The following is a 10,371-nucleotide window of genomic DNA, read 5'->3' as shown; positions in this document are numbered from 1 at the left end:
CGGTGCACACAGACAAGCAGGAGAGCACACGGTGCACACACAGACAAGCAGGAGAGCACACGGTGCACACACAGACAAGCAGGAGAGCACACGGTGCACACAGACAAGCAGGAGCGCACACGGTGCACACACAGACAAGCAGGAGAGCACACGGTGCACACAGACAAGCAGGAGCGCACACGGTGCACACAGACAAGCAGGAGAGCACACGGTGCACACAGACAAGCAGGAGAGCACACGGTGCACACAGACAAGCAGGAGAGCACACGGTGCACACAGACAAGCAGGAGAGCACACGGTGCACACACAGACAAGCAGGAGAGCACACGGTGCACACAGACAAGCAGGAGAGCACACGGTGCACACACAGACAAGGAGAGCACACGGTGCACACAGGCAAGCAGGAGAGCACACGGTGCACACACAGACAAGCAGGAGAGCACACGGTGCACACAGACAAGCAGGAGAGCACACGGTGCACACACAGACAAGCAGGAGAGCACACGGTGCACACACAGACAAGCAGGAGAGCACACGGTGCACACACAGACAAGCAGGAGAGCACACGGTGCACACACAGACAAGCAGGAGAGCACACGGTGCACACAGACAAGCAGGAGAGAACACGGTGCACACAGACAAGCAGGAGAGCACACGGTGCACACACAGACAAGCAGGCGAGCACACGGTGCACACAGACAAGCAGGAGAGCACACGGTGCACACAGACAAGCAGGAGAGCACACACACGGTGCACACACAGACAAGCAGGAGAGCACACGGTGCACACACAGACAAGCAGGAGAGCACACGGTGCACACACAGACAAGCAGGAGAGCACACGGTGCACACACAGACAAGCAGGAGAGCACACGGTGCACACAGACAAGCAGGCGAGCACACGGTGCACACACAGACAAGCAGGCGAGCACACGGTGCACACAGACAAGCAGGAGAGCACACGGTGCACACACAGACAAGCAGGCGAGCACACGGTGCACACAGACAAGCAGGAGAGCACACGGTGCACACACAGACAAGCAGGAGAGCACACGGTGCACACACAGACAAGCAGGAGAGCACACGGTGCACACACAGACAAGCAGGAGAGCACACGGTGCACACACGGACAACGAGCACACGGTGCACACACAGACAAGAAGGAGACCACACGGTGCACACACGGACAAGCAGGAGAGCACACGGTGCACACAGACAAGCAGGAGAGCACACGGTGCACACAGACAAGCAGGAGAGAACACGGTGCACACAGACAAGCAGGAGAGCACACGGTGCACACAGACAAGCAGGAGCGCACACGGTGCACACACAGACAAGCAGGAGAGCACACGGTGCACACAGACAAGCAGGAGCGCACATGGTGCACACACAGACAAGCAGGAGAGCACACGGTGCACACAGACAAGCAGGAGAGCACACGGTGCACACAGACAAGCAGGAGCGCACACGGTGCACACACAGACAAGCAGGAGAGCACACGGTGCACACAGACAAGCAGGAGAGCACACGGTGCACACACAGACAAGCAGGAGAGCACACGGTGCACACAGACAAGCAGGAGAGCACACGGTGCACACAGACAAGCAGGAGAGCACACGGTGCACACACAGACAAGCAGGAGCGCACACGGTGCACACACAGACAAGCAGGAGAGCACACGGTGCACACAGACAAGCGGGAGAGCACACGGTGCACACACAGACAAGTGGAAGAGCACACGGTGCACACAGACAAGCAGGAGAGCACACGGTGCACACACAGACAAGCAGGAGAGCACACGGTGCACACACAGACAAGCAGGAGAGCACACGGTGCACACAGACAAGCAGGAGCGCACACGGTGCACACACAGACAAGCAGGAGAGCACACGGTGCACACAGACAAGCAGGAGCGCACACGGTGCACACACAGACAAGCAGGAGAGCACACGGTGCACACAGACAAGCAGGAGAGCACACGGTGCACACAGACAAGCAGGAGAGCACACGGTGCACACACAGACAAGCAGGAGAGCACACGGTGCACACACAGACAAGGAGAGCACACGGTGCACACAGGCAAGCAGGAGAGCACACGATGCACACACAGACAAGCAGGAGAGCACACGGTGCACACAGACAAGCAGGAGAGCACACGGTGCACACAGACAAGCAGGAGAGAACACGGTGCACACAGACAAGCAGGAGAGCACACGGTGCACACACAGACAAGCAGGCGAGCAGACGGTGCACACAGACAAGCAGGAGAGCACACGGTGCACACACAGACAAGCAGGAGAGCACACGGTGCACACACAGACAAGCAGGAGAGCACACGGTGCACACACGGACAACGAGCACACGGTGCACACACAGACAAGCAGGAGAACACACGGTGCACACACGGACAAGCAGGAGAGCACACGGTGCACACAGACAAGCAGGAGAGCACACGGTGCACACAGACAAGCAGGAGAGAACACGGTGCACACAGACAAGCAGGAGAGCACACGGTGCACACACAGACAAGCAGGCGAGCACACGGTGCACACACAGACAAGCAGGAGAGCACACGGTGCACACACAGACAAGCAGGAGAGCACACGGTGCACACAGACAAGCAGGAGAGCACACGGTGTACACAGACAAGCAGGAGAGCACACGGTGCACACACAGACAAGCAGGAGAGCACACGGTGCACACACAGACAAGCAGGAGAGCACACGGTGCACACAGACAAGCAGGAGAGCACACGGTGCACACACAGACAAGCAGGAGAGCACACGGTGCACACACAGACAAGCAGGAGAGCACACGGTGCACACACAGACAAGCAGGAGAGCACAGGGTGCACACACAGACAAGCAGGAGAGCACACGGTGCACACAGACAAGCAGGAGAGCACACAGTGCACACACAGACAAGGAGAGCACACGGTGCACACAGACAAGCAGGAGAGCACACGGTGCACACAGACAAGCAGGAGAGCACACGGTGCACACAGACAAGCAGGAGCGCACACGGTGCACACACAGACAAGCAGGAGAGCACACGGTGCACACAGACAAGCAGGAGCGCACACGGTGCACACACAGACAAGCAGGAGAGCACACGGTGCACACAGACAAGCAGGAGCGCACACGGTGCACACACAGACAAGCAGGAGAGCACACGGTGCACACAGACAAGCAGGAGAGCACACGGTGCACACACAGACAAGCAGGAGAGCACACGGTGCACACAGACAAGCAGGAGAGCACACGGTGCACACAGACAAGCAGGAGCGCACACGGTGCACACACAGACAAGCAGGAGAGCACACGGTGCACACAGACAAGCAGGAGAGCACACGGTGCACACAGACAAGCAGGAGAGCACACGGTGCACACAGACAAGCGGGAGAGCACACGGTGCACACACAGACAAGTGGAAGAGCACACGGTGCACACAGACAAGCAGGAGAGCACACGGTGCACACACAGACAAGCAGGAGAGCACACGGTGCACACACAGACAAGCAGGAGAGCACACGGTGCACACAGACAAGCAGGAGCGCACACGGTGCACACACAGACAAGCAGGAGAGCACACGGTGCACACAGACAAGCAGGAGCGCACACGGTGCACACACAGACAAGCAGGAGAGCACACGGTGCACACAGACAAGCAGGAGAGCACACGGTGCACACACAGACAAGCAGGAGAGCACACGGTGCACACAGACAAGCAGGAGAGCACACGGTGCACACAGACAAGCAGGAGAGCACACGGTGCACACAGACAAGCAGGAGAGCACACGGTGCACACAGACAAGCAGGAGAGCACACGGTGCACACAGACAAGCAGGAGCGCACACGGTGCACACACAGACAAGCAGGAGAGCACACGGTGCACACAGACAAGCAGGAGAGCACACGGTGCACACAGACAAGCGGGAGAGCACAGGGTGCACACAGACAAGCAGGAGAGAACACGGTGCACACACAGACAAGTGGAAGAGCACACGGTGCACACAGACAAGCAGGAGAGCACACGGTGCACACACAGACAAGCAGGAGAGCACACGGTGCACACACAGACAAGCAGGAGAGCACACGGTGCACACAGACAAGCAGGAGCGCACACGGTGCACACACAGACAAGCAGGAGAGCACACGGTGCACACAGACAAGCAGGAGAGCACACGGTGCACACACAGACAAGCAGGAGAGCACACGGTGTACACAGACAAGCAGGAGCGCACACGGTGCACACACAGACAAGCAGGAGAGCACACGGTGCACACAGACAAGCAGGAGAGCACACGGTGCACACAGACAAGCAGGAGAGCACACGGTGCACACACAGACAAGCAGGAGAGCACACGGTGCACACACAGACAAGGAGAGCACACGGTGCACACAGGCAAGCAGGAGAGCACACGGTGCACACACAGACAAGCAGGAGAGCACACGGTGCACACAGACAAGCAGGAGAGCACACGGTGCACACAGACAAGCAGGAGAGAACACGGTGCACACAGACAAGCAGGAGAGCACACGGTGCACACACAGACAAGCAGGCGAGCACACGGTGCACACAGACAAGCAGGAGAGCACACGGTGCACACACAGACAAGCAGGAGAGCACACGGTGCACACACAGACAAGCAGGAGAGCACACGGTGCACACACAGACAAGCAGGAGAGCACACGGTGCACACACGGACAACGAGCACACGGTGCACACACAGACAAGCAGGAGAACACACGGTGCACACACGGACAAGCAGGAGAGCACACGGTGCACACAGACAAGCAGGAGAGCACACGGTGCACACAGACAAGCAGGAGAGAACACGGTGCACACAGACAAGCAGGAGCGCACACGGTGCACACACAGACAAGGAGAGCACACGGTGCACACAGACAAGCAGGAGAGCACACGGTGCACACAGACAAGCAGGAGAGCACACGGTGCACACAGACAAGCAGGAGAGCACACGGTGCACACAGACAAGCAGGAGAGCACACGGTGCACACAGACAAGCAGGAGCGCACACGGTGCACACACAGACAAGCAGGAGAGCACACGGTGCACACAGACAAGCAGGAGAGCACACGGTACACACAGACAAGCAGGAGAGCACACGGTGCACACACAGACAAGCAGGAGAGCACACGGTGCACACACAGACAAGGAGAGCACACAGTGCACACACAGACAAGCAGGAGAGCACACGGTGCACACAGACAAGCAGGAGCGCACACGGTGCACACACAGACAAGCAGGAGAGCACACGGTGCACACAGACAAGCAGGAGCGCACACGGTGCACACACAGACAAGCAGGAGAGCACACGGTGCACACAGACAAGCAGGAGAGCACACGGTGCACACAGACAAGCAGGAGAGCACACGGTGCACACACAGACAAGCAGGAGAGCACACGGTGCACACACAGACAAGGAGAGCACACGGTGCACACAGGCAAGCAGGAGAGCACACGGTGCACACACAGACAAGCAGGAGAGCACACGGTGCACACAGACAAGCAGGAGAGCACACGGTGCACACAGACAAGCAGGAGAGAACACGGTGCACACAGACAAGCAGGAGAGCACACGGTGCACACACAGACAAGCAGGCGAGCACACGGTGCACACAGACAAGCAGGAGAGCACACGGTGCACACACAGACAAGCAGGAGAGCACACGGTGCACACACAGACAAGCAGGAGAGCACACGGTGCACACACAGACAAGCAGGAGAGAACACGGTGCACACAGACAAGCAGGAGAGCACACGGTGCACACACAGACAAGCAGGCGAGCACACGGTGCACACAGACAAGCAGGAGAGCACACGGTGCACACACAGACAAGCAGGAGAGCACACGGTGCACACACAGACAAGCAGGAGAACACACGGTGCACACACAGACAAGCAGGAGAGCACACGGTGCACACACAGACAAGGAGAGCACACGGTGCACACACAGACAAGGAGAGCACACGGTGCACACACAGACAAGCAGGAGAGCACACGGTGCACACACAGACAAGCAGGAGAGCACACGGCGCACACACAGACAAGCGGGAGAGCACACAGTGCACACACGGACAAGCAGGCGAGCACACGGTGCACACACAGACAAGCAGGAGAGCACACAGTGCACACACGGACAAGCAGGAGAGCACACGGTGCACACACAGACAAGCAGGAGAGCACACAGTGCACACACGGACAAGCAGGAGAGCACACGGTGCACACACAGACAAGGAGAGCACACGGTGCACACACAGACAAGCAGGAGAGCACACGGTGCACACAGACAAGCAGGAGAGCACACGGTGCACACACAGACAAGCAGGAGAGCACACGGTGCACACACAGACAAGCAGGCGAGCACACCTTGCACACAGACAAGCAGGAGAGCACACGGTGCACACACAGACAAGCAGGAGAGCACACGGTGCACACACAGACAAGCAGGAGAGCACACGGTGCACACACAGACAAGCAGGAGAGCACACGGTGCACACAGACAAGCAGGAGAGCACACGGTGCACACACAGACAAGCAGGAGAGCACACGGTGCACACAGACAAGCAGGAGAGCACACGGTGCACACACAGACAAGCAGGAGAGCACACGGTGCACACAGACAAGCAGGAGAGCACACGGTGCACACACAGACAAGCGGGTGAGCACACGGTGCACACAGACAAGCAGGAGAGCACACGGTGCACACAGACAAGGAAAGCACAGGGTGCACACACAGACAAGCAGGCGAGCACACGGTGCACACACGGACAACGAGCACACGGTGCACACACAGACAAGCAGGAGAGCACACGGTGCACACACAGACAAGCAGGAGAGCACACGGTGCACACAGACAAGCAGGAGAGCACACGGTGCACACAGACAAGCAGGAGCGCACACGGTGTACACAGACAAGGAGAGCACACGGTGCACACACAGACAAACAGGAGAGCACACGGTGCACACACAGACAAGCAGGAGAACACACGGTGCACACACGGACAAGCAGGAGAGCACACGGTGCACACACAGACAAGCAGGAGAGCACACGGTGCACACAGACAAGCAGGAGAGCACACGGTGCACACACGGACAAGCAGGAGAGCACACGGTGCACACAGACAAGCAGGAGAGCACACGGTGCACACACAGACAAGCAGGAGAGCACACGGTGCACACATGGACAAGCAGGAGAGCACACGGTGCACACACAGACAAGCAGGAGAGCACACGGTGCACACACAGACAAGGAGAGCACACGGTGCACACACGGACAAGCAGGCGAGCACACGGTGCACACACAGACAAGCAGGAGAGCACACGGTGCACACACAGACAAGGAGAGCACACGGTGCACACACAGACAAGCAGGAGAGCACACGGTGCACACAGACAAGCAGGAGAGCACATGGTGCACACAGACAAGCAGGAGAGCACACGGTGCACACACAGACAAGCGGGTGAGCACACGGTGCACACACAGACAAGCGGGTGAGCACACGGTGCACACAGACAAGCAGGAGAGCACACGGTGCACACAGACAAGGAAAGCACAGGGTGCACACACAGACAAGCAGGCGAGCACACGGTGCACACACAGACAAGCAGGAGAACACACGGTGCACACACGGACAAGCAGGAGAGCACACGGTGCACACACAGACAAGCGGGTGAGCACACGGTGCACACAGACAAGCAGGAGAGCACACGGTGCACACAGACAAGGAAAGCACAGGGTGCACACACAGACAAGCAGGCGAGCTACGGTGCACACACAGACAAGCAGGTGAGCACACGGTGCACACACAGACAAGCAGGCGAGCACACGGTGCACACACAGACAAGCAGGAGAGCACACGGTGCACACACAGACAAGCGGGTGAGCACACGGTGCACACACAGACAAGCAGGAGAGCACACGGTGCACACACAGACAAGCAGGAGAGCACACGGTGCACACACAGACAAGCAGGAGAGCACACGGTGCACACACAGACAAGCAGGAGAACACACGGTGCACACACAGACAAGCGGGTGAGCACACGGTGCACACACAGACAAGCAGGAGAGCACACGGTGCACACACAGACAAGCAGGAGAACACACGGTGCACACAGACAAGCAGGAGAGCACACGGTGCACACAGACAAGCAGGAGAGCACACGGTGCACACACAGACAAGCAGGAGAGCACACGGTGCACACAGACAAGCAGGAGAGCACACGGTGCACACACAGACAAGCAGGAGAGCACACGGTGCACACAGACAAGCAGGAGAGCACACGGTGCACACACAGACAAGCGGGTGAGCACACGGTGCACACAGACAAGCAGGAGAGCACACGGTGCACACAGACAAGGAAAGCACAGGGTGCACACACAGACAAGCAGGCGAGCACACGGTGCACACACAGACAAGCAGGAGAACACACGGTGCACACACGGACAACGAGCACACGGTGCACACACAGACAAGCAGGAGAGCACACGGTGCACACACAGACAAGCAGGAGAGCACACGGTGCACACAGACAAGCAGGAGAGCACACGGTGCACACAGACAAGCAGGAGCGCACACGGTGTACACAGACAAGGAGAGCACACGGTGCACACACAGACAAACAGGAGAGCACACGGTGCACACACAGACAAGCAGGAGAACACACGGTGCACACACGGACAAGCAGGAGAGCACACGGTGCACACACAGACAAGCAGGAGAGCACACGGTGCACACAGACAAGCAGGAGAGCACACGGTGCACACACGGACAAGCAGGAGAGCACACGGTGCACACAGACAAGCAGGAGAGCACACGGTGCACACACAGACAAGCAGGAGAGCACACGGTGCACACATGGACAAGCAGGAGAGCACACGGTGCACACACAGACAAGCAGGAGAGCACACGGTGCACACACAGACAAGGAGAGCACACGGTGCACACACGGACAAGCAGGCGAGCACACGGTGCACACACAGACAAGCAGGAGAGCACACGGTGCACACACAGACAAGGAGAGCACACGGTGCACACACAGACAAGCAGGAGAGCACACGGTGCACACAGACAAGCAGGAGAGCACATGGTGCACACAGACAAGCAGGAGAGCACACGGTGCACACACAGACAAGCGGGTGAGCACACGGTGCACACACAGACAAGCGGGTGAGCACACGGTGCACACAGACAAGCAGGAGAGCACACGGTGCACACAGACAAGGAAAGCACAGGGTGCACACACAGACAAGCAGGCGAGCACACGGTGCACACACAGACAAGCAGGAGAACACACGGTGCACACACGGACAAGCAGGAGAGCACACGGTGCACACACAGACAAGCGGGTGAGCACACGGTGCACAGAGACAAGCAGGAGAGCACACGGTGCACACAGACAAGGAAAGCACAGGGTGCACACACAGACAAGCAGGCGAGCACACGGTGCACACACAGACAAGCAGGTGAGCACACGGTGCACACAGACAAGCAGGAGAGCACACGGTGCACACACAGACAAGCAGGTGAGCACACGGTGCACACACAGACAAGCAGGAGAGCACACGGTGCACACACAGACAAGCAGGAGAGCACACGGTGCACACACAGACAAGCAGGTGAGCACACGGTGCACACACAGACAAGCAGGAGAGCACACGGTGCACACACAGACAAGCAGGAGAGCACACGGTGCACACACAGACAAGCAGGAGAACACACGGTGCACACACAGACAAGCAGGCGAGCACACGGTGCACACACAGACAAGCAGGAGAGCACACGGTGCACACACAGACAAGCGGGTGAGCACACGGTGCACACACAGACAAGCAGGAGAGCACACGGTGCACACACAGACAAGCAGGAGAGCACACGGTGCACACACAGACAAGCAGGAGAGCACACGGTGCACACACAGACAAGCAGGAGAACACACGGTGCACACACAGACAAGCGGGTGAGCACACGGTGCACACACAGACAAGCAGGAGAGCACACGGTGCACACACAGACAAGCAGGAGAACACACGGTGCACACAGACAAGCAGGAGAGCACACGGTGCACACAGACAAGCAGGAGAGAACACGGTGCACACACAGACAAGCGGGTGAGCACAGGGTGCACACACAGACAAGCAGGAGAGCACACGGTGCACACACAGACAAGCAGGAGAACACACGGTGCACACACAGACAAGTGGGTGAGCACACGGTGCACACACAGACAAGCAGGAGAGCACACGGCGCACACATGGACAAGCAGACAAACACATACACACATAAATAATAAAAAGAATTAAAAAGGTAAAATGTTGTCATTAGATACAGTGATGGTTATTCAAC

This window comes from Microtus pennsylvanicus, chromosome 11 (assembly GCF_037038515.1).
Source record: "Microtus pennsylvanicus isolate mMicPen1 chromosome 11, mMicPen1.hap1, whole genome shotgun sequence".
NCBI lineage: Eukaryota > Metazoa > Chordata > Mammalia > Rodentia > Cricetidae > Microtus > Microtus pennsylvanicus.
The sequence above is the reverse complement of the archived record's forward strand: the minus strand, read 5'-3'. Positions refer to the sequence as shown.